Below are 24,288 nucleotides of genomic sequence, written 5' to 3' on the forward strand. Positions count from 1 at the left end.
CCACTTCCTTAAGAAGTATTATTTGTCTCCATTTACTCATGTATATATAAAGCCTTTAGGACAGTTGTGAGAAAGATTTATAGAGGACTGTAGACAATGAGAAATGCTACAAAGGCAACAACCCCTTTACAAAAGGGTATGAAATAGTCTATTTGAGTCTGAAATCCTTTCATTCCTTCGTACCTTAGTCTACTTAACAGTAATGGTGCCTTTTTTTATTCCTACACTGTCTTTCATGAAAAGGGCTTTGCCCTAGGAATCAAGACCACCTGGGTTCAGTTTCTGCCTCTGCCACTAATTTCCCTTGCCATATGACTTGGCCACGTTCCTACCCCTCTCTGGGCCCGGCACTTTTTCCGTACAATAAAGGTTGGACTAGATGATCTCAAGTTCCTTTCCTTCATTCCCTGCCAGCATTCTATATGCAATGGAAAGATCCCCATTGCAGATTTTAAAAAATCTTTCAATTGTACCAATTGAGACATAGCTGCAATATATTGTCAAAGATAATGTCCACAAGCAGCATTAAAAGGACAAGTCAGACCAGAAAAAGAAGTGGGCCAGTCATAAAGTAAAAGTGAGGGATAAAAGATGATTGAGCCAAGTCTTGGACTGGCATTTAGCAAATAGTCAAAGAATCTTTGCATTGTATCTGGTACATCCTGTATGGGGGATTTATGGAATGACGAGAAAGAGCAACTAGGTGGCTCAGTAGAGAACCAGGCCAAGAGTCAGGAAGACCTGGGTTCAAATGTGGCATCAGATACTTCCTAGCCATGTGACCCTGGGCAAGTCACTTATGGGCAAGTCACAATCTCAAATTTGCTGCTCTTCTACTTTAGAATTGATAGTCAGAAGATAAGAGGAAGTAAGTAAAGGAGGGAGAAAGGGAGATAGGGAGAGACCACAAGACAATTGTTCTGTATTACAGTTGGCCTCAAGTCAGTCTTGATAGTGGTACTGATGGGCATGCAAAATTTAAAAGCATTGAGGAAATGTCATCAAGATGGTGAAAAAGAAAAAATTCCATATATGATTTTAGAGTCCAAAATACAAATTCTAGAACAGTAGTTCTCAACCTCTCAATTTGTAGCAATGAGAATACATAATGCATATCAGGTATTTACATTCCAAATCATAACTAGCAAAATTACAGTTTTGAAGTCGCCACCAAAATGATTTTTTGGTTTGGAGTCACTGCAACATGAGGAGATGTATTGCGGGGTCATAGAATTAGAAAGGTTGAGAATCACTGTTCTAGAACATCTGGCATAGTCTGGGTATTTCCTAGAGTGCTGGCAAGTGTCCAGAACTAGCACCAATGGCAGCATGGGTAAGAAAGTGATTATTGACATAAGTTTCTTGGCTGTGGTCCTGGGCGAATATAATCCTGTGTCCCATCATTGCCTTGAAAGACTGACATGACAGCTGCATCTCCAAGACAATAATATAAAAACTACAGGTACTAGCATATCTCTGAGTCTTTCAGCCTGAGAGGCAAAAAGAAAAGTCTTTCTGGGGACCTCAGCAGTTACAGCCATCTAATACAATAGCACAACTAAGTCCAAGATGGACAGTCCAACTAGACTAACTTATTCATTCAAAGTGTCTTGTGACCATCCCAAGAACATAGTATGAACTTAAAATTGCACCCTAATTAGGTGAGCACACATCCAACTACCAGCTCCCCAGAAATCCTCTAGGTCTCAGGCAAAATGTGCTAACTAGCACCAGCAACCAGAAAATTAGCTTTCACAGTCTCAGTAGAGCACAGGAGTTCACAAGTACAAAACCCATCTGAGAAATATTCATTTTAATCCTCAAGAATAGACCATATTGATCCAAATATGGATTGGATGGTTGTTTTTTATTTCAAAATCTAGCTTGTATGAAACCCAAGTGTAACTCATAATTGTGCTAAAGAATACTGTAGGCAGGGAAGAAAAAATAATGAAAAATATAATGAAGACAGCAGTGATAATTCATCATTTATAGGAAAAGGCTCTGGAAGGGGCCTTGGAGATTATCTGGTCCACAGATTTTTAACCTTTTCTGGGTCCTAGCCTCCCTTGGGCAATCTAAAAAAAGCCTACGGAACCCTTTTCAGAATATTTTCAAATGCATAAACAAAATACATAAGATTACAACAGAAACCAATTCTACTAAAATATAGTCATATCCAAACATTAAGACAAAAACAAGTTCATAGTCCTAGTTAAAAAAAAAAACCTGATCTAGTGACCCATTCATTTTAAAGGGAAGGAAACTGAGGCCAAGAGATGTCAAGAGAATATTGGATTGGATTTGGAAGAGGACCCGAGATCAAACTCTAGGTCTGCTGCTATCTGTGTGACTTTCAGTAAGTCACATCTTTTCTCTGGGCTGTGATTTCTTCACCTGGAAAAACCAGAGAGGAGAGGAATGCCAAAAGGTTCCTTCCAGCTCAAAATCATCACACAATATATAAACATCAGAGCCTGCATTTAAATCTCGCTCTTCTAACTCAAAAGCTCGGGCTTTTCCCACTTTAATACACCGCCTCTCATGGGAAAAATAAAATAAAACATCATTAAATTGGAAGAAGTGTTTAAACAACACTTCCACAATAAATCTTTTGTTTGTGTAATTTCTTCAGTTCCTATTTATGCACATAAACATATATTTATGTTTATATATTAATATGGATCCTTTCAGAGTGCTCCTTTTTGCAATGTGACTGCTATTCGGAGTAGAAAGATAAATACAATTTGACCAAAAGCTGACAACCTCTGTGCACTTGACAACTTGTCCAAGGCTAATCACTCACTAGCAAGATAGCAAACGATCCAAAGGCCATCATCAGTCGCAGAGAATACTGAAATCTCATCTTCTTACATGGCCCCTCTCCAGGACACACATAGGCAAAGAGGAGTGAGACTAGCGGATTCTTTAATGGACCAAAAAAGAGGATATGGGAAAGAAGTGAAAAATCTGAGCAACTGGGAGCAACCTAGGAAGATAGATATGAGCTGACACTGACTGAAGTGAACAGAACCAGGGGAATGATCGAATCAGCGACCACAGTGATGTTGTAATTACCATGAAAATACAAGTGAATGGCTTTAAAACTCATTTTAAGAGAGCTAGAAGTGAAGCATGTCTCTCGCCTCTCCACGGTGGGAGATACAAGTGCAGGAGGAGGCATACACTTGAAGACATGGCCAATGTGTTGATTTATCTTACTTGACTGTACTTCTCTGTTACAAAGAACAGTTTTATTAATAGTAGGAATCCCTAGGAGACTGAGAATGATATAAAAGAAAAAGAACATCAACAAGACTTTTATTTTAAAGTATCAAGTCTAGAACTAGGAAAAGAAGTGTGATGTGGGAGCCAAAAATCTACTATGATCTTGGGCTGCATTCAAGCAGGCATGTAAAGCTTCCAAGAGTAGGGAGACGATCATTCTACAAAAATGAATTGACTACTGCCTGAGTGAAAAGGGTTCCCAGCCTTTCCTCCACCTAGCTCTACGACAATGACCAAGTCTATTTAAAGGACTGGGCCTCACCTTCCCCTTCTGTGAAATGAGGGGCCTGGATTGACCAAATGATTCTAGACTTCCTACTGCAATCTCTTCCTAATACCCCATAGTTTTATCTTTCCCCTTTATAGCTTTGCCCCAAATATTCTCCAGTATTCATGATGTCTAATGATTAGATGTGACAATAAACTGAGATTTTGCCCGACCAACCCCTGGTCGTCTCTGAGTAATCATGTACCTGATTCCATGTTTACAGAGCTTTTAAATCCCATTCAACAGCTTCTTGAAGTTCTCTTTCCATGAGATCAGAGAGGGTTTTATTGTGTGATAGGATGTGCACAGCATTTGAATCCAACTCCCTGGGTTTGAATCCTGATTCATCCACCTAATGGGTGACCCTAAAAGTCATTCTCTCTGAGACTCCTCCAAAAGGTGAGAGCATTAGGCTAGATCAGTGCTAAACCCCACATTACAAAGAGTATAGCATCCCCCAAGAACAACAGTTTATGGAAATCACACACATTAGGAGATGAGAAAGTATGGAATATCCTTAGAGTCTACATTTTCCCCCCAGAGCTACAATGCACTGGTATCTGAGAAAGTTTGCATAACTGGCACATTTACCTGTGCTGCCCATTTCAGCTTGTCTATTGGGCCATTTCCCAGTTCACTTAAGTGGAACCAGCTAAATTAGTTTCTGGAAGAAGTATTTATGAGAGAGCTGTAGCCTGTCAGAGGGAGAACACAGACTTTGGCTTACTATGCCCAAAGACGAGAAATCACAGAGTAACACCCAGCAAAGACTGATACTGAAGAACTGTGTGCGACAGAGCAGAAAGCTATGACTTTCCCCTGCTTAAAGGGCTGCCGAAGCTCCTTTCTCGCCAGAGAATTAAAGGATGGGGCATCTTATCTCAGCAAGGTAGGGCTTCTGGGACCTTGAAAGACTAGTTATGGCCTTTAGAGAAAGTAGGAGCATCAACTTTTTGATAATAGCTTTGATGACTTCCATCTTGAGTAGTGTAGATTTCCATGACGGTCAAATGTATTCGTGCTTTGTGTGAAAAGAGGGATGCAGACCATCCAAGGGCAAGAAAGGAAGTCTGGTTCTGAGAAGTTATTCAGGCTCTATGAGCTTTGCTTTCTTCATCAATATATACATACATATACTGCAGTCCCTCTTCAGTTTATAAGATCAAAGAGAGAAATAGGAAAGTGGTCCATGAGGTCAGCAAATCTAATCCTCTTGTTTTACAGATGAGGAAACTGAGGTACAGAGAGATCAAGTGATTTGCTAGTCAGAATATGAAGTAGGACTTGAATCCAAGTCTTCCTAACTATATTCAGTGTCTTATCCACTATTCCACACTATCTCTTATGGTTATTAGATGGTCTTCAGGAGTTGCTTCAGGAGATTCATTCCCTGTGGCTGACCAGGTGATAAGCTCCTCCACACTTACACTGGTCCTGGGGTGTGTGATAGGCACAGCCTATCACTGGGGTGTTCTCAAGGTCTTTCCATAAATAGATCCTGAGCTCCCCAGTACTAGTCTCAGAGATCCCAGAGTCACCTTCATACCACAATACAGCAACAAAAATAGAATGCAAGCTTCCAGAGCAACTGGGTAGCTCAATAGATTGAGAGCCAGGCCTAGAGACAGGAAGTCCTGGGTTCAAACTGGCCTTGGACACTTCCTAGCTGTGTGACCCTAGAAAAGTCACTTAACCCCCCATTGCCTAGCCCTTACCACTTGGAACCAATACACAGTATTGAGTCTAAGAAGTACGGGTTAAAAAAGAATATAAGCTCCCTGATGGCACTTTTGGCTCCAACACCTCATATCCAGTGCCTGGTACATAATAGTTGCTTCATAAATGTCTGCTGATTGGTTGACTGTAGTGGAGGAACTCATATTGTTCCCTTAACATTTCTAAGATTCTAATGTCGTCATATAAGTGACTCAAGATTTTACATATCTTTATGAACATTCCTAGCATCTTCTGTTAGTCAACAAGAAAACTGACCAACCAAGAATAATGTTAAGACCAGCTCTACCTGGAACCTCTTGTTGAATTGTCTGTTTCCCTAAAGCTTGTGCACTGGTAAATATTTAACAACTGGTTCTCTGAAGACACACAACACACTGAAATTCAATCTGCATTATTCATACTTTCTCTATCACTTTCCTAAGTCTACTCAATCCCCAATTTCTGAGGTTCAAATGCTCAGTTAGAGGTGGCTCCAGCACACCCTGGGCTTATGCCATGGGTAAAGAGGAGACTTGTCCTGTCCAGAAAGGCACAGTGTGATGGAACCAAAAAGCTCAGGCCAGATTAAAAAATAAATAAAAAAGCTCTTGCTCTGATATGTATCAGCTGTGTGAGCGTGGGCTACCGCATTGCTAAATCACAGATTTTTGTCATACACAATCTAATTGGTGTCTCTGCATCTTTTGACACCACTGCCAACCCCGACTCCTGGATTCTGCCTCTTCCTGATGTCTCTCTCCTGTTTTTCTCCTTCACTGACTCATCCATTTCCTGCCTTGTAAGTAAGTGTAGGCGGCCCCCAAAGGCCCTTCTCTACTGTCTGATTAAGTGATCTCATCAGTTTCCATGGAGTCACTTACATCTCTATGCTGATGACTCCTGATCTCTACACCCAGCCCCAGTGAGGGCTGTTGGTCTCCAGACCCACTTCAAGTACTGCCTTCTAGACAGCTCCACCTGGCTATTGCATGGACCTCTCAAACTCAACAAGTCCAAAAGAGAATTCATTCAGTAGAGATGGACTTAGAGAAGCAACTGTAGTATAACTGGCAGAGGGTAGTATGGGAATAGCAGGGAGAACAGATTTGGAATTCTTATCCTGACACTTCCTAGGCTGTGTGATGAGGGGCAAGTGCACCATTCAATCTGGCTTTTTCCCAGTTCTCAATCTTTTGTGCATCATTGAAGGTTTTAACATATCAACACTGACTTCCTGGATTCTGTGTCCTTCCATCAGCTTCCACCTACTTATCACTGAATCATCACCCATTCTCACACTGAGTGTAGGCGGCCCCTAAAGGTCTTTATCTTCTCTCTCTGGGTGATCTCATCTACTCTCATGGTTTCAATTATCTTGTCTCTGAAGATGACTGCTAGATTTCTATAACCAGCTCTGGTGTGTCTACTCCTACCTGGTCAAGTTCTACCTGGATGTTCCAAGGGTGTCTCAAACTCAGCATGTCCCAATTCAAATTCATTCCCTACCCCCTCCCCACAATCTGCCCCCCCAAATTCTCCCCAATTTTGCTGTGGGTAGCACCATCCTTCTAATTACCCAAGTTTGAAACTTCCATTGGCCTGATTCTTCCCTCACCTACCTCACCTTCATTCCACCTGTACATATTTCTCCCATTTATTCTTTTCTTTCTACCCCCCACTTAAACCAGTCACTAATCTGGTTTATCACTTCTCACCTAAAATACTCTGATAGCCTCCTAATTAGTCATTTTGCTTTTAAACTTCCTTTATCCATCTCATCCTCTACACAGCTGCCAAAATTATCTTCCTAAGGCACAGGCTTCACTATATATCCTTCCCCTGCTCAAAAATCTGGGCTTGTTTCCATTGTCTTTCTTTTTATTTATTCATTTTTAAACCCTTACCATCTGTGCTAATATCAATTCTAAGACAAAAGAGCAGCAAGAAGTAGGCAGAGTTAAATGACTTGCCCAGGGTCACACAGCTAGGAAGTATTTGGGGTCAAATTTAATCCAGGTCCTCCCATCTCCAGGCTAACTAACCCTCCCATTGGCTTTAAGATAAAATACAAACTCCTCCACTAACCACTTACAACTCCTCACAATCTGGCACCCAGTTGTCTTTCCAGACTTATTCATATTATTCTCCTTCACCCATCTTACCCTCCTGTTAAACTGATGTTTTCTCAAATGTATCTCATCTCCCACCTCTGTGCTTTTAAATAGGCTGCTCCCTATGCCTGGAATGTCCTCTCTCCTCATCTCCCCTCCTTAAGAATTTTTATCTTCCTTCCAGATTCAGCTCAGCCTCTATCTCCTACATGAAGCCTTAGGGCTGTCTCCCTCCTCCCAAAGTTCCTGAAGATTCTCATGTTCTGGGAAGAGCTGGAAGTGGAAATTATCCAATCATAGGTGACAATGGCTTATTCATTAGGTGGAAGAAACGATAAGAGAAAATAAGATTCCAGGAGTTTTCCATTTTTGCAAGTTAGAAAACAATTTGATTTTGAAAATTATAGGGTATGTAATCATCTCTGTGAACTGAAAAGAGTTTGAAAAGCTCCGAAAACATTCAAAAGCAGATTGATAAAGGGTGTCTTGTAGAGGGAATTTATACTGCAAGGAGAAATTCCACTGAATTCCACTGGGCAATCTCGAAGGGCTCTTCCATCTCAGAGCTCTTAGCATTCTAATTTCATTTTGCCAGCCCCTCTTTGAATTTCTAGAGGTCGTGCTGCATCACATGACTCTTTTCTATGCCAATGAATAAGAAATAAATGCCAGCATCATTGTCTGCGTGTTCAGACCCCTTGCCAGCTGCCAACGAATTCAACTTTGCCCTTGTGTCTACGTGAATGGACTAAAAGCCTAAGACATCTGTTGATCCTCTAAGTAACTTGGCCCTGAAAGCAGAGAGAAGCAATCTGTGGTAGTGTAGGGGAACATGGGCGTTTTGTTCTCTACTCCGAACTTTGAACTTGCAGCTAGCCATCTCCTTAGTAGCTTCAGGAACCACAATGGCGGCAGGGACCTTAAAGTTAGCACCTAGGATGTCCTGCCATCCTTATTTTGATAGCACGGTTTCCATTTCAAGTAGAAATGTATTGATATGACCAATCCTGCTCCCCCCCCCCATGTAGGTCCTCCCTTTAGCTGAAAAGATGGGAGACTATGGGTATGGAATGTTGTATGTGCTGTCAGCTGGGTTTAATACGTCTCTTTGGCTTTTCCATTTTATAAGAGGAGAACAATAGATCCAAAAAGGAATATGGTAGGAAAACAAAAAACAAAAGCTCAAAAGCCTGTTAAAATTTGGACATATGGTATGACAAAACAGCAAAGCCTGTTCACAGGGAGCTAAAGTTTCATGGCGGGGAGCTGCTCTAAGAAATTCAGTTTGAGGAAGGAGAAGTTACTTTTACCTACATACTAGAGGTCAGGGATGGAGTCATGTGTGAGTGGAGCCTTGAAGGAAAAGGAAAGGACTTCCATAGAGACTTGGGAGAAGGAGACTGATTCCATACATGGGGGTCAGCATGAAGAAAGACAGAGATGGATAAAGGAGGCTGAGAAAGATGGAGCACAGACTACCCGGAGGGAAACCAGACTTCCAAGGCCGGGAATCTCAACTTTGCTTTGGTAGACAATCCATAGCTACAGAGGGGTTTTGAAGAAGGAACTAATAGGATCGTGGGGATGCTTTGGAAATTACACAGGCAGCTGGCAAAGGGGAAGAGAGACCAGGGAGAAGAGTTGAGGCTTTTATAACAACCTAAGAAGAGATGAAGGCTTCCATGGGAATAGTGAGGACTTGTTAGGGTTCTCCCACTCCTCAGATATTCTTGAAGAACATTTCCCAATGTCTTCTTTGGTCTCTTCATTCTCTCCCTTGTTGGATCAACTCTGCAAGCTCTTTGAGGGCAGGGCTCTTTGCCTAGCACTATCCCTGGCACATGGTAGGCACTTAATAAAGGTGTGTTGAAGGGAGGAGCTAGAAGTGAGAGCCATTGCAGCAGAAACTAAGAATATTAAACTGGAAGAGACTATTGAGATTGTAGCATCTCCCAAATAGTACTTCTAAAAGCAGACTGGGTCCCCAGGAGAGACACCTGCCTTGGGCTCTAAGGTAACACTGTGAGTCACCATTTTGAGCACTATCTCCCGAGAGCCCCCACTGCATACTTCCTATTACAAATCAGCCTCTAGACTCAGTTGGCCCTTAGAAAAGACATTTACTCAAAAGGCATAGCAAGAACATTGGTCATGAGGCATTTCCCTCCCAAACCTGGGCTACGTAGTCGCACAAGGTCTGTAGGAAGGGGAGAGAGGACACAAACTTAATGTATAATGGCCGTGAGGCATATGTATGGAGAGAGAACACATAGAGTCAAAGAAACTCAAAGCTCTTGGAACCACAGGGCTTCAATGTCCTTTCTTTGACTGGAAAGACTGCACTAATTAATATTGGGAAGAGATGAGGTGTTCCACTGCCAGGCTGGGCTGGCTCCCCACAGAGCACTGTCCTCCAGCATGAGGCATTTCTGCTGAATCAGTTGATTTGCTGCCAGGATGGACTGAGCAGGTCACTCACTTGTGAGGCTGACCATTTAGCAGACATGGTCGGACAAGTTGGGCTGGCCAGGTTGTTTAACCTTAGGGCTGGCTCCCCTCTGGGCTGGACTGGCCATTCCACTAACCTCCCTGGGCTTGCTCTTCAATGGACAACTGCAATCTCTAGAACCTCAGGTTTGGCTGAGAAATCATTATTAGTGCTCCTAAGTTCACATTTACATAGCTCTTTAAAGTTGCAGAGCACTTTCAAAAATATCTTGTTGGATCCTCTCAATCACCCTGGGAAGTAGGTGCTGTTATTTAGGATCCCTATTTTACAGGTGAAGAAACTGAGGATCAGAGAAATTAAGTGACTTGCTCAGGGTCACACAGCCAGGATGTAACTGAGGCTGCATTTGAATTTAGGTCTCTGCTATGCCTCCTAGCTGCCTTACAATGCACCTTGAGGAAGGGTAGAGGACCTTCATTTAGGATCAGAAGTCTCCCTAGTTCCTTTGCTTTAGGGGCTCAGCTCCCAGGCAGGAGGTGGGAAAGGTAAAGGCTCTTTGGTTCAACAATGCTTCCTGGTTCAGAGCTGTACTCACCATAATTGGGGGCTCCCATACAGCTCTCAGATCCAGATGAGACTTATGCAAATGAGTAGCTGCAGACAAAGGTACTCTGGGCAAGTACCAAGGCAAATTATTGTCTCCACTGGCCTTTTAATCTACAAATGAATTCGTCCAAGCCTCAGAATCCTTTGCAAGAAGTGCAGTGCTTCGTTTACACCTGCCCTCCCATTTTATAGAAGAAAAGACTGAGGCCCAGAGAAGCAAAGCAATTCTTGGGGTAAAAAATCTTCCAAGGTTCCTAAAAACCTCTCAAGCAAAACGAAAATATCTTTTTCCAGCATCAAGGGCCCACTTACCTTTTCCTCACATAGTCTCCATTCCAACCAAAATGAACTGTCACAGGATCCCAGGGCAGAGCTGGGAGGGATTTCATACACCATCTAGTCCCAACCCCAAAGCCCCAGACCAAAACTTTCATTTTTGAGATAAAGTGTTCAGTGACCTACCCAAGGTCACATAGCTAGGAACAGAACCAGCATGTAAAACCAAGTCCTTTTCCTACACTGAAGTAACTAACTCCAACCAGACTCACTGTTTGTTCTGGAAAAAACTCACCTTCTGCCTTGCTGTCACCTTTAAGACAGAAGAGCTGGCAAGGGCTAGGTAATGGGGGTTAAGTGACTTGACCAAAGTTGTACCTTGAGGAAGCGTCTGAGGTCAAATTTGAACCCAGGTCCTCCTGACTCTAGACCTGGAGCTCTATCTGCCCTGATACCCAGCCGCCCTCATACTAACTTCTGACACCACAGATCTTGCCCGCCCTCCTTCCTTTTCACCTTCCCTCTATTAGTAGAAGAATGTAAAACCCTTTAATTGTGTTCAAGAGCTGGCTCTTGGCACAGAGTTTAGCACCTCCAAAGTGCTTCCTAAATGCCCAGGAATGCCCGCTGCTTCCCAAGAACCTCTCCCCACCCACCCTCGCCCAGACTGCATGTGACATTACTTTTTTGGAATTCTCCAATGTCCTTTTAACATGAAATATTAGCTAGTGGTATGGTTCTCAGCCTACCTAGCTAAAACCGAACCCAGGTCCTGTGGCAATTGGCCATCTCCTCTAGCCCGGAGGACAGTTCCCTGCATGAGAGGGACACTTCAGAAATTGTGGGTGACTTGGTGCCCGACCTACCTTCTCGTGCATCATCTGGGGGCACTTAGGCCTAGAAACATCATCTCTAGACCCCCGCAGAAAGGAGGAGGCCTCAGAACACACTCAGCCTCTGACCCCAAGCATAGGAACCTTAGCCCCACCCCAGGGTGGGGGGGTACCATCTGGGGATGGGCTCAGGCCAGTTGAGCATCTGTGGGCCCTGCCTTGGCCTTGGTGCCTCCCTCTCTTTCCAATTCCCTTTGGAGGGACCGTCTTTCCCAGGTAAAAGCTGGGATCCTAACGGGCAGGGCCAGTCTGCTTGCCAAGTACTTAGCACTGTGCCTGGCACAAAGGAAAGAGAGGCTGGCTAGCCTGCCCACTTGCCTACCTACCAGGAGATGCTTCTTCACAGAACCTGGAGCTGTTGCAGCCCCATCGAGGAATCCACCAGCTCCCCTTCCCCAGTAGGCAGAGTGGGACCTGGCTCACAGCCTCCTCAGCTGTCAAACTGGAGCAGAGGGAGCCTGGGATTAGGGGAGCCCTGAGGTCCCTTCCAGCCAGAAACAGGACAAAAGAATCAGAGCATCTTAGGGCAGGAAGAGACCCCCTCAGCAGCCGCCTAGGCCAAGATGAAGGCTGCCCGCAGTCAATATCTCACACAAGTGATGACACAGCCTCTATGGCAACATCTCCAGAGACAGGGAGCTCACTACCTCTGCATGCCCAGCAGCCTTTTTCCATTTGGGCCAGCCCTCATTTTGCTGAAGGTCTTTCTGTCCTCCAACAGGATGGCTGGGCCCTAGCTAGGCACAGACCATCCTCCAGTGGCACCGGCCCTGCCTTTCAGGCCTCCCTATCAGATAAATCCCCAGCACTTGGACTAGGAAAAGAATAGAGGCGGCTGCAGAGGTCCAGGAAGGAAGGGGGGAGGGGAAGCAGGCCTGAGGAAGCAAAGATAGGGCCAGCCTGCCCCCCAGCGGCAGTATAACAAAAAGGCTGCCCAGGAAATTCAGAGCCTCCCAGCTGGCCCTGCTGCCTCCACTGGGTGCCCAGAAAGCGGGGGGCTGGAGAAGCCCCAGTGGGGAGAAATGGGGCAGGAGCCCCGCGACTGGAGGCCCCAGAGTATGGGCAGGCCACCCACAAGGGGAAAGGATTGGGACTCGATAGAGCCAGAGGATCTGCCCTTCCTTGCCTCAGCTCATCCCTCAGAGGCCTTGGGCCAGCCTTCATGAGCTCCCCTGATGACGCACCTTAAGCCTGCCCAGGCCCCTGGCAAGAAGTCTCTCCTAAGCTCCTTTGGCCTCCCCCATAGAACCCCACGACCTGCAGCAGATCTCTAGGTCTCCCCACTGCTGGACACACCCAGCCTCCCCTCCCCAGACCTCCCAGGCTCCCCTGCCCCACAGAGGTCTGGGTGTTCTTCCTGGCACCCACCCAAAAGCCCGAGTCCCCCCCCCCCCAATCAGAGTCTCTGTAGGTTGGCCAGGTCCCCAGGCGCCCACCTCCCTCCCAGGGCTTTCATTCTCTTCCCCTAACTCCAGAACCTCCTTGAAGTGGTCTCTGTCTCCCCCTGAAGGGATGCTCAGGAACTTCAAGGCTCTGTTGCCAAGGTTCCAGTGCCTACTGCGCACTCAGCCTGCTAAATGCCAGGCACTAGCACCGACTCCACCTGTCCAAGGGGCTACGGATCACCTCTTCCATGCTGAGGGCCACCAAACAATAGCGCTTCCCCCTCATGACTCTCTCCAGATGTCTCCCTATCGATGACTCTCCAAGACTCCCAGAATCCTCCTCCCAAGGGGGTCTGTGCCCCCCAGTCACCTCCGGGTTAACAACCCCAGAGTCCACCCCTGCTGCCTCACCAAGATGCCTGCCCTGTGCCCCTGCCAGAGCTTTCTGGGCTCTGCTCTGATGCCCCCAAACTCACAGAGCTTCACCCTGCCTCTACCTTGCTGACACCCCAAGATCTCCCTGCCATCCTCTGCTGAGAGACCTCCAGGAGCCTCATGGATCCCCCAGGTGGACCTGGCTCTTCCCAGCTCTCTCCCTCAAGGGTCTCTGCCCACCCTGCTCCCACTGAGCTTCACTTCTGCAGTTCAAGTGAGCACAACCAAGGCGAGGACTCTGGGAGGGATCTCGGGAGGTCAGCAGACCCCAAGGATGATGGGAGGTTGGCTGAGGCCTTTAGGGGCTTGTTGTCCATTCTTTTCTGGCCTTTGGCCATTCAGATTCTCTCCCCCTCCCTGAGGGTGGGTCATGCCATCCTTACTTCCACATTCTCCATGTCGTGACCAGAGATGCATGGCGTAGACAATCCAAAACTCTTCTCCATAGGGACCCTCCAGACTCCCACAGCAGCTGGCCATTCGTCTGGGTCTCCCCTCAATAACTCTTAAGTTGCCCACATCGTCCACCACAAAAGTTCTGTGTCCCTCACCAAATCCCTAGTCTCCCCCAAAGCTATCCCCTACACAGGGTTCTCACTCTTCCTCCCCCTGCCTTAGACATTTACTAGTTGAGTTACCCCAGACAAGTTATTTCATCTGTCTGCCTCAATTTACTCATGTGTAAAAACATGAAGATAATTGTGAGAATCAAATGAGATAGCATAAAGCACTTAGCACAGGGCCTGCACATAGTAGGCCCATATAGCAGGCCCTTCCCCAGTGTGTCTGTTTCTCCCCACATTGACTTCCCAAGGTCTCCTCAGGCTCTGCTCCAAACCTCTAGATCTCCTAACTTGCCAGCCCATTCACAACTTCCCACTGACAAAGGGGCACTGGGCCTCCATCACACTAACTCCAGAGACAGACAATTTCCCTCTATAAAATTGCACGTACCTACCCTCTGCTCATCCTCCTATAACCCTCATGCTCTTCCCCTCTGCAGGGGGCTACCTCCTCCTTAAAGATCTCTGTATCTCAACTACTATTTACTTCCTAGGGGCTTGTAGACTCTGCCCCTCTTTATTTCTCTCCCCTGATGACTCCCCAGCACCCATAGAGCCTGTCCTTGATTGGGAGTCCATTGTCTCCAACATGCTGACTCCTCAAGACATCCAGAACTTGCTCCCCAAGGGGTCTGTTTCCCACTTGATTCCCCAAGACCCCCCACAATCTCCCCGAACTGGGTATCTGTGTCTCCCCTGCCCTAATAATCCTCTAGCTTCCCATGCCCAGAGGTCCAGCTACCTCCTCCCCACTGACTTCCCAAGACCCCCCACATCCCTTTTCTCTGTTTCCCTAGCTGCTGACTCCCCCCAAACCCCCCCAAACCTCCCCCAGTAATCTCTATATCCACCTCCCTGCTGAACACCTATGGCCGGCCCCTATATTCTCTGCTTCATGAGTCTGTCACTCCCTCTCCTTCTTCAAGGAGTCAACAACCTCACCCCAAGATTTAATCTCTGTAGCTACCCTTTTACCCTCATGTCGGAGTCTCTAGAACTCTTCCAAGGCTCCCCAAGAACCCTACAACTACCCCCAGTCCATCTAAACCTTGCTGAAAAGTCACAACCCTCATATTCAATTCTCTCAAGAATTCACACCTCCTAACACCCCCGAGAACCTCCCAAGGACTCACTCAATCTTCCCCCTGCTGAGCACCTAGGACCCCAAAGCCTCCCCTTGTTGAGAGGTCTCTGGAATTTCCCCCTCCTCATTTGCAGGCACACTCAATAATTTCTCTGTACTCCTCTGCTGAGAGTCTGTGTCCTCAAATCTTCTCCCTGACCAAAGGTCTCAAGAATTCCCCCTCCATGCCCCCTAAGACCTCCCAATACCTCAGAGGCCAGGAAGCACTATTCACCACACACACACACACACACAAGCTCCAGGGCCGTCATCTTATTCGGGATTCCCTATAGCCCCACCACCACTTGACTCTCCAAGAAGCCCATAAGCTCCCCAAAGGAGTCTCTGCATTTACTCCTTGCTGATGACCTGCAAGCCCACTATTCTCCCCCAACTAACAAGGTCTCTGTAACTCCCCATTCCTGACTTCCAAGAAGCTCCCCAACTTCCCCCTGTGAGTCTCTGAATCTACTCCTGCTGAGCAACTATACCCTGAATAGTTTCTGTGTGTTCAGGGGGCTCAAAGGCTTTTTCTCTTGACTCCTCTAACCCATTCTGAGCACCTAGGGTCCCCCCATGTCTTCTCCCTCTTCTGGGGTCTCTGGAACGCCCCTGATGACTCCTTAAGACACCCACACTCTTCCCTTTGAGTAGTCTCCCTGGCGAGCAACTAGAATTCCCATATCCAGTTCCTATTCAAGGTTCTCTGTAGCTCCCTTTTCCTGACTCCCCAAGAACCCTTAAGCCCCTACCCAGATACTCTAGCTCTAGGCCATGCTAAGCATCTAGGACCAGCCCCCCATTCTCTACACATTAAAAGGATTCTAGAATGCCTCCCTTCTCACTTCCCAAGAATCTTACTACCTCCCCCCCCCAAGGAGTCTGAGCACCCAGGAAGCCATATCCTCCTCTTCCCTGTGCAGGAGTTTTTGTGACTTGCTCCTCCTGAAGGCCCAAGTCCACCAAAAAGGTCGCCTCAGGAGACGAGCTATCTGCCCTTCTTCCAGCAGCTAGGACCCCCTAGCTACTATTCCTTTTCATGGGGCTCCATCGATTCCCTCTCCTGACCACATGAGAACCCCACCATCTCTCCCCAAGAGTCTGCAGCCATCCCAGTTTGAGCACCTACACCACTGGGATCTTTTCTTCCTAGGCACGACCTGTGATCCCCATTCCAGATGCTTCCCTGTTCAGAGTTCTCTCATACCACACTCATGACTTCCCAACAACTTCTCCCAAGGGGGGCACCTTACAGCTACTCTTAAAGAGGGGAATGCTAAGGGGGTCAGAGTGCTGAGGACCTCTGTATGACCTCACTCCCATATCCTCTCCCTAGTCAGGCTCCAAGTACCCCCTGAAGTCTCCCCAAGAATCCCACAACCTCTTCCCTAAAAATCTGTATCTACCCCCAATGAGCACCCACAAACCTTGTATCCTCTCTTTAATAATTCTGTCCTCCTGAAACTCCTCAACTACTCCCCACAGGGTCTCTGGATATAAATGCCCTGCTGAGCCCCTAGGATCCCCCATGTAGCCTGCTTCTTCAAAGGCCCCCATCCACACCTTCTCCCTCTTCAGTGGACAATGTGTCATCTCACTTCTGACTCCCTAAGGTTTCCACAGCCTGCCCTCACTAGTGTCTACCCTCTGCTGGAATAACTGGGGCCCTTAGATTCTTTCCCTGCTCAGGGCTCTATCTCTGATTCCCCAAAAACCACCAAATGCATCTCCCCAGTGTCTCTGTACTTCTTCCCCTGCTCCTGAACCCCTGGTACTCCCAATTCCTCCCCTGACTCTGGGCTCTGTCCTGCATCTCTTCCGACTCCTCAGAAAGCCCACAACTTCCCCTCAGGGAATAACAGACACCATATCTACAGTCTGTTGAGCACCACTGACCCTTCCCTGTAAGTTTCCCCACTTAAAAAAGTCTTGGGAATTGCCCTTGAGTCTTTGAGAACCCCATAACCTGACCCCCTGGGCTGAAGAATCTCCATATGTACCTCTGCTGAGCACCTATGACTCCCATATCCTCTGTTAAGCAGGCTTTGCAACTCCCCTCCAAAATTCCAAAGCACCCCATAACTTCCCCAAAGGAGTCTGGATCTAATGCCTGCTCAATAGCTACAATCCACCACATACTTCTAAAGTCTCCCCCACCCCGATGACTCTCCAACAACCCACAACTTCTCCCAAAGCACTCTCCTCAGCAACCCTTGCTGAGCCCCTACAAGCTATATGTTATCTCCCTCTAGTCTTCTGACTCCCCAAGACTCTCAAAAATCTCCCTCCAGGAGACTCTGTAATGACCCCCTTGTTACTCACCTAGAACCTTCTATATCATCCTCCATCCCCCTTCCCAGGTTCTCTGTATCTCTCCCCTGTTGGCCCCCCCTGATCCTCTAGGATTCAGAGGTCTATGTAACTCCCCCCAAGGGTTTCTGTATTTACCTTCGGCTAAAATCCTTTGATTCTCCCATGTCACTTATGTTCAGGGGTCATTGGAACTCCCCCTCTGACTCTCCACACCGAGAGAGGTTCTACCTCATTGCTCAGCACCTACAACTCCCATATCCTCCAAGTGTTCGAGGGTCTCAGTGGCTTCCTCTTTCTAATACCCCAAAAGTCCTGCAACTTTCCCCCATGAGTCATCCTATTTAGTCCCTGTTGGGCACTTAAGATCTCCATGTCCCCTCCCTGTTCATATGTGTCTATTTCTCTCCTGTCTTTACTCCCATGACACACAGCAACCAACCTCCAGGAATCTATATATCTATCTCATTGCTGAGCCCAGAAGATTCCCAATCCACTTTGCGTTAAGGGGTCTCTAATGGCCCTACTTTTGATTCCCCACTTATATATCTATTCCCCTGCTGACTGTGCCTCTGACACCCCATAATCTCACTCCATAGGGGGATTCTGCATCTTCCCCACCCTGGTTCCCCAAGAATACCACAACAACACCAAGAGTCTCTGTGTCTACTCAAGGCTGAGCCACAATGACTGCCAAAGCATCTCATTATCCAGGGCACTCTATATCATCCTCTTCAGACTTCCCAAGAATCCCACAGCTGCCCCCATCAGTCTCTGCCTCTACCCCACACTGACAAAGTGTGACCTCCATATCCTCTCCCTCTTTAGGGTTTGCTATAACTTCCTCCTCCTGACTCTCTAAGACTCCCAAAATTCTTTCCCAGGAGTCTCTATCTATATCACCTCCTGCTAAGACCCTATAACCAGTCCCCATTTCCTCCCTTGATTCAAGGGTCTCTGTAACTATCCCTCAAGACTTCCCCCAAAACCCATCAATATCCCCTGGTTGAACATCTACAACCCCAATATCTTGTCCCTGTTCAGGGATCTCTTTCTCTCTCCCCCTCCAGACTCCTCAAGAATCACACAACCTCTCAAGAAGGAATCTGTATTTACACCCTGTGAAGCATCTTGGAATCCCCCACAAACAAAGAGGTCTCAGAAAATGCCTCCCTTTTAATATACAAGAATCCTACAACCACTCTCCAAGGAAACTCTGCATCTCTCTATTGAGCACCTCCAACCTCCATATTCTCTCTGTCATGGAGATCTTTGTAACTCACCCCATGAATCACAAAGAACCTGACAACCTTCCCCAAACAGGGGCAGCAGCTCATCTGCTGTAATCACCTACACCCCCTAATATGTTTCTCCAGTTCAGAGGTTTCAATATCAAACCCTACTCCCCAAAGACAACGCAACCTCCTTTCCCCTGGGAGTCTCTGTATCTGTCTCCTATCGAGCACCTATCACCCCAATATTGTCTTCTTGTTCAAGGGTCTCTGTAACTCCTCATTTCTAACTCCACAAGACCCACATAGACCTCCCCAGGAGACTCTTTCATCAACTCAACTGAGCTCCTGTGATCTCTCCCCATATCTTTCCCAGAATCTCTGCATCTACCTGCTGCTGAGCACCCATCACCTATTACCCATGAGTCCCTGTGTCTTCCTCTTCCTGGCTTCCTGAGAATCCCATCACCTTCCCTCACAGGTCTCTGTATCTACTTCTGCCTAAATGACTACAGACCCCATCTCTTCTCCCTTGGGAGCTCCCTTCTCACGACTTCTCAAGAACCTCAAAAACCTTCCTCCATGAGTCTCTGTATTTAACCTCTGCTGAGATCCCATGGACATGATTAACCAAAAACCTTATGACCTTTCTCAAGGAGTCTCTATCTAGCTCCTATCAATTCCCATGACACTCCCACAGCTTCCCTTTTCCTGGATCTCTATGACCTTCTATGTCCTCCCTCTCTCCAGGGGTCTCTGTAATCCCCTTGCCTGGCACCCCAACAATTCCACCACTTTCCCTCAAGGTGGCCTCTCCTTGTCCAGGGCTCTCTGGAGCTCCTCCCTCCCGACTCCCCAAAACACCCTAACCTGCCCCAGCTTGTGTATCTCTGCCCTCCCTTTGCACTTACTACCCCCACACCATCTCCTGGTTCAGAGGCCCCTGTCACTTCCTCCTAACTCCCAAAGAACCCCATAATCTCCCCCAAGGAATCTCTTTCCCTAATCCCTACTGAGCTTCAAAGGCCTCCCCATATCTTTCCCCACTTCAGGGGTCTCTGTAACACCCCACCACCTCTCCCTAAGGGATTTCTTCATCCACCCCCTGAGGAGCACCTGTTACCTACCATCTTCTTCTATATCTTACAGAGGTCAGAGGCCTCTCTAACTGCCCCTCCTGACTCTCCAAGGCCCCAAAAACCTCCTCCCAGGAGTCTGTTTCAGCACCCCCCCAGTACCCATGATCCCAAGTCCTCTCCCTTTTCAGGAATCTCTGAAACTCCTACTTCCTGTTCTCCCAATAACACAACAGCCCCTTCCCAAGAAAGCTCTGAATCTACCCCCTGTTGGGAACCTAGGACCCCAGCCACCTTTCTCTGTTCCTGACTCCATAAGAACTCCAAAATCATCACACAAGGAGTTTCTGTATCAGCCTCCCCCAGATCAGATCCTGTTACCCAAAATGGTAGCCTTGTTATGTTCCCAAAACTTCCCCCAAAAGCGCATCTCTACATCCCTACTGAGCACCTCTGAACCCCAACTCCTCCCAGTGGCCAGTAGTCACAATGGCTTCCCCTTCCTGACATCACAGGATTCCAGAACTCCTCCCCCCCATCAGTTACTGGACTTATCCACTGCTCAGCCACCATGCCTGCTCCCCATATTCTTGTCCTGATCAGGGGCCTCTAGAACCCCATCTCCTGCTCCCCAACAAACCCACAAACATTTACCTGCTGCTAGACACCGTGGACCATTATAACCTCTCCCCATCAACAACTGTCTCTAGCTGTCCTCTCCTGACTCCTGAAGTCCTCCCCATAACCCCCGGCAGGAGTCTCTTCACCTTCTCTTCTCATGAGCCCCCAGGCCTGCCCTCTTTCCTTTTCCATGTTCAGGGCTCTCTGGGACTGCCCCTTCTGACTTCCAAGAGACTCACAACCTTCCTCAAGGAATCTCTGTGCCGATCCCCTTCTGAACACCTCAGTCCCATGAGCTCACTAGGTTCAGCGGCTCAGTGGCTTCCCCCTTTTACTCCCCAAGAATCCCACAAACTCTGCACAAGTCTCTGTATCTACCTGCTGCTGAGCATCCATGACCAGATGTCTCTATACAGATGCCTCTTTTCCCCAAATTACCACAACCCCCCGAGAACCCCCAGGAATATCTGTGACTGGTCCCTTCCTGGCACCACGACCCTCTATATCACCCCCTTATCAGAGGTCTCTACATGGCTCCACCTCCCACCAGGACAGCACAGCTTCTCTCCAAGGAGTCTCTGGATCGAGCACCCATGGCCACCCTACAGGGGTCTCTCCAACTCTACTTCCCGATTATTCCCCAAGAACCCCAAAGACCTCCTCAATAAACCCACCACCTGCCACCAGGGAGGCTTGGAGTGATCTCCTGGCTGAGCATTCTTGATCTTCAAATCTTCTTCCTGTTCAGGCTCTCTGTAACTTCCACTCCAGACTCCAAGAACCCCAAGAGCCTCCTCCCAGGAGTCTCTATTTCAGCACCACCCCCACTCTGAGTACCCATGATCCCCTGTGTCCTTCCCCCTTTTCAGGAATGAATACCTACTTCCTGGTTCCCCAATAACTCAACAGCCCCTTCCCAAGGAAGATCTGAATCTACCCCTGCTGGGAACCTAGGACCCCAGCAACCTCTCTCTGTTCCTGACTCCATAAGAACCCCCAAATCATCCCCCCAAGGAGTTTCTGTGTCAGGACCTCAGCTCAGACCCTCTTTCCCCACAAGGCCCTCTTGTTCAGGGGCCTCTATAACCCCCTCCATACTCCCCAAGATCCCCAAACCTTCCCCCAGAAGAGTATCTCTGTACATCCCTGCTGAGCACCTCTGAACCCTATCTCCTCCCAGTGGCCAGTAGTCACAATGGCTTCCCCTTCATGATATCACAGGATTCCAGAACTCCTCCACCTCCCCCCCCCACCATCAGTTACTGGACTTAACCCGTTCAGCCACCATACCTGCTCCCCATATTCTCGTCCTGATCAGGGGCCTCTAGAACCACACAAACCCACAACCGTTAACCTGCTGCTGAACACCCTGGACCATTACAACCTCTCCCCATTCACAAAAGTGTCTCTAGCTGTTCTCTCCTGACCCCTCAAGTCCTCCCCATAACCCCAGCTCCTGCTATAGACCTATCCTTGGTAGCACACCCATGGCACACATGCCAGAGGGGGCACTCAAGAGTCATCTCTGTGAGCACACCTGGCATCACTCCAGCATAGTTTGACAAAGTTCATTACTAGAAAGCCAGAGGGACACAGGCCAGGCTGTTCCCCTCCCCCTCTCCACACACACCTAAGGATATCACCTGCCCCTCTAAAAGGTTTGCCATTACTGATATCACCCCCTGGTCAGAAGTCTCTGCATGGCTCCAGCCCCTACCAGGACAGCACAGCTTCTCCCCATGGAGTCTCTGGATAGAGCACCCATGGCTGCCCATATGCTCCCCCTCTACAGGGGACTCTAACTCTCCTTCCCAATTCCTCAAGAACCCCCAAAACCTCAATAAACCCACCACCTGCTACCAGGGAGTCTTGGAATGATCTCCTGGCTGAGCATCCATGACCCCCCAATCCTCTTTCTGTTCAGGCTCCCTGTACCTGCCCCTCCAGACTCCCCAAGATCCCTACAATGTTCCCTCAAGGATTTTTTGCATCCACCCCCAACTGTAAATGTATAACTCCATCTTCTCCCTCTTGGGGGTTCTTAAAACACCCCTCTTACTTTCAAGGAACTCTACAACCTTCCCTCCAAAGAGTGTGTCTATACCCTGTGGAGCTCCTGAACCCACACATAACACCCCATTTATCCCTGTAACTTGCCCCTTGATGCCCCAGAAATTAAAAATAACTCCCCCCAAAGAGGTACTCAGTGCCCCCTTTGCTGAGCTTCTTTGGCCCCATATATATCCTCCCTATTCAGGGCTAAGTCATCCATTTGACTCCCCCTCGATAGACTTCTCACAACCTTCCTCCAGCAGACATCATTTCCTTCCCCTGTTAGGAGTCTCTGTCTCTCCTCCAAGTGGATTCACTAAGACCCCCAGAAAACCTCCATCCAGGGATATCTTTATGTGGCCCCTCCCCACTGCCAGGACACAGCTCACATCCATGTCCTGCTCAGGGGCCTCTGTAACACTTCCCTCTGGTACTCCAACAAACCACAACCTCTGCATCTTTCCCATGCTGAGCCTCTGTGACACCCCAGTTCTCCTGCTGTTCAGGGGTCTCTGAATCTCCCCCTCCAGACACCTCAAGAACTCCAAACTGCCCCTCTAATCTAACCCAAGGATACCCCCCAGATTCTTCTCAAGGGCTTAACCCTTCCCATAGCTCCAACATCCCCTCCTGACTGCCCAAGAACCTCACCAATTTCCCCAAAGAGCCTGTGTATCTACGCCTCTGCACAGCACCCATAACGACTCTATTTTCCCTGTGTTCATGGGGTCTCAGAGGCTCCTTCCTCAAACCCTCAAGAAGTCCCCAACTTCCCCCCTCTACTAGTTGTTGTATTTACTTATTTACCCCTCTGCTGACCACCTCTTGTGTCCCCCCAGATCTTCTCTCTCGTAGGGCCTTTTTAACTCACGCCCCAAATCTCAAGGAATCCAACAACCTCCCCAAAGGAGGATCAGTGTGTGGTCCATGCTGACTGCTTCCCCCTCCACACTTTCCCCATTCAGGGGTCTCGCTCCTGACACACCACTCGGGACTCCCCAACAACTCCTCAAGCTCTCCCCACGATGTCTCTGGATCTGTCGTCTGATGAGCAGCTGAACGCCCATATCCTCTCCCTGTTCAGAGTTCTCTGTATCTTCCCCATGTTGAATCCCCAAGATTCTGAAAAGAAGCCTCCCCCACCCTCCAGGAGACCGTACCTACCCCCTGGCTGACCACCTATGATCTGCTCTCATATATCTGCCCCCTGCTATCTCCCCAAGAACTCCAGAACCTACACACACACATCTAACTCTGCTGAGCACTTACTTGGTGGTCAGGCCTACTAGAGGCTTCTCCCTCTTACCTCCTAAGACCCCCACAAATCCTCCTCCGCAAGTTTCCATACTCATAACTGCTGAGTGCCTCAAACACCGAGAACCCCTTCTTGTTCAGGGGTCCCTGTAATTTCTCACCCCTGACTCCACAAGCACCCCAAAGGGTGTCTGTATCTCCCACTAGCTGAGTGCCTAGCACCCTCCCCCTATAGCCTCTCTTCCTTCAGGGGGCTCTGATCAGGGCCCTCCTCACTCAACCAGAAACCCAACCACCCACCTAAGGCCTAGCTATTGACCCCACTGAAGAACCCCTTGTTGTTCAGTCATTCAGCCCTGTTTGACTCCTCAGGACCCGAGAGACCACAGCAGGCCCATGATGGCCACGGGGTTCTTTCGTGATTTGTCATTCCTTCTCCAGGGACTAAGTCAACAGGTGGAGTGTCTGAGACTGGATTTAAATTCGGGTCTCCCTGACTCCAGGCTAGCTCTCTATTCACTTGGGCCTCTTCCCAGCCTCCAAATCCTCCCTTCTCAAGGTGTCTCCAACTCTTTGCTTTTGACACCAGAACCCCAAACTTCCCCTGCAGGACGATCTGCATCTTGCTCC

The 24,288-nt window shown here is 47.9% G+C and overlaps 1 long non-coding RNA gene across 1 annotated transcript in view; it reads right to left on the bottom strand.

The window, feature by feature from the left end:
• Window positions 1-14,793, bottom strand: part of LOC130456125 (uncharacterized) — a 115,590-nt gene extending 100,797 nt beyond the window's left edge. Inside the window, exon 1 of the long non-coding RNA XR_008914621.1 lies at window positions 13,811-14,793. This is a non-coding gene — a long non-coding RNA (uncharacterized LOC130456125). The remainder of the gene's footprint in view (window positions 1-13,810) is intronic.
• Window positions 14,794-24,288: the final 9,495 nt, after the last annotated feature.

The sequence above is a fragment of the Monodelphis domestica genome, chromosome X (genome assembly GCF_027887165.1).
Source record: "Monodelphis domestica isolate mMonDom1 chromosome X, mMonDom1.pri, whole genome shotgun sequence".
Taxonomy (NCBI): domain Eukaryota; kingdom Metazoa; phylum Chordata; class Mammalia; order Didelphimorphia; family Didelphidae; genus Monodelphis; species Monodelphis domestica.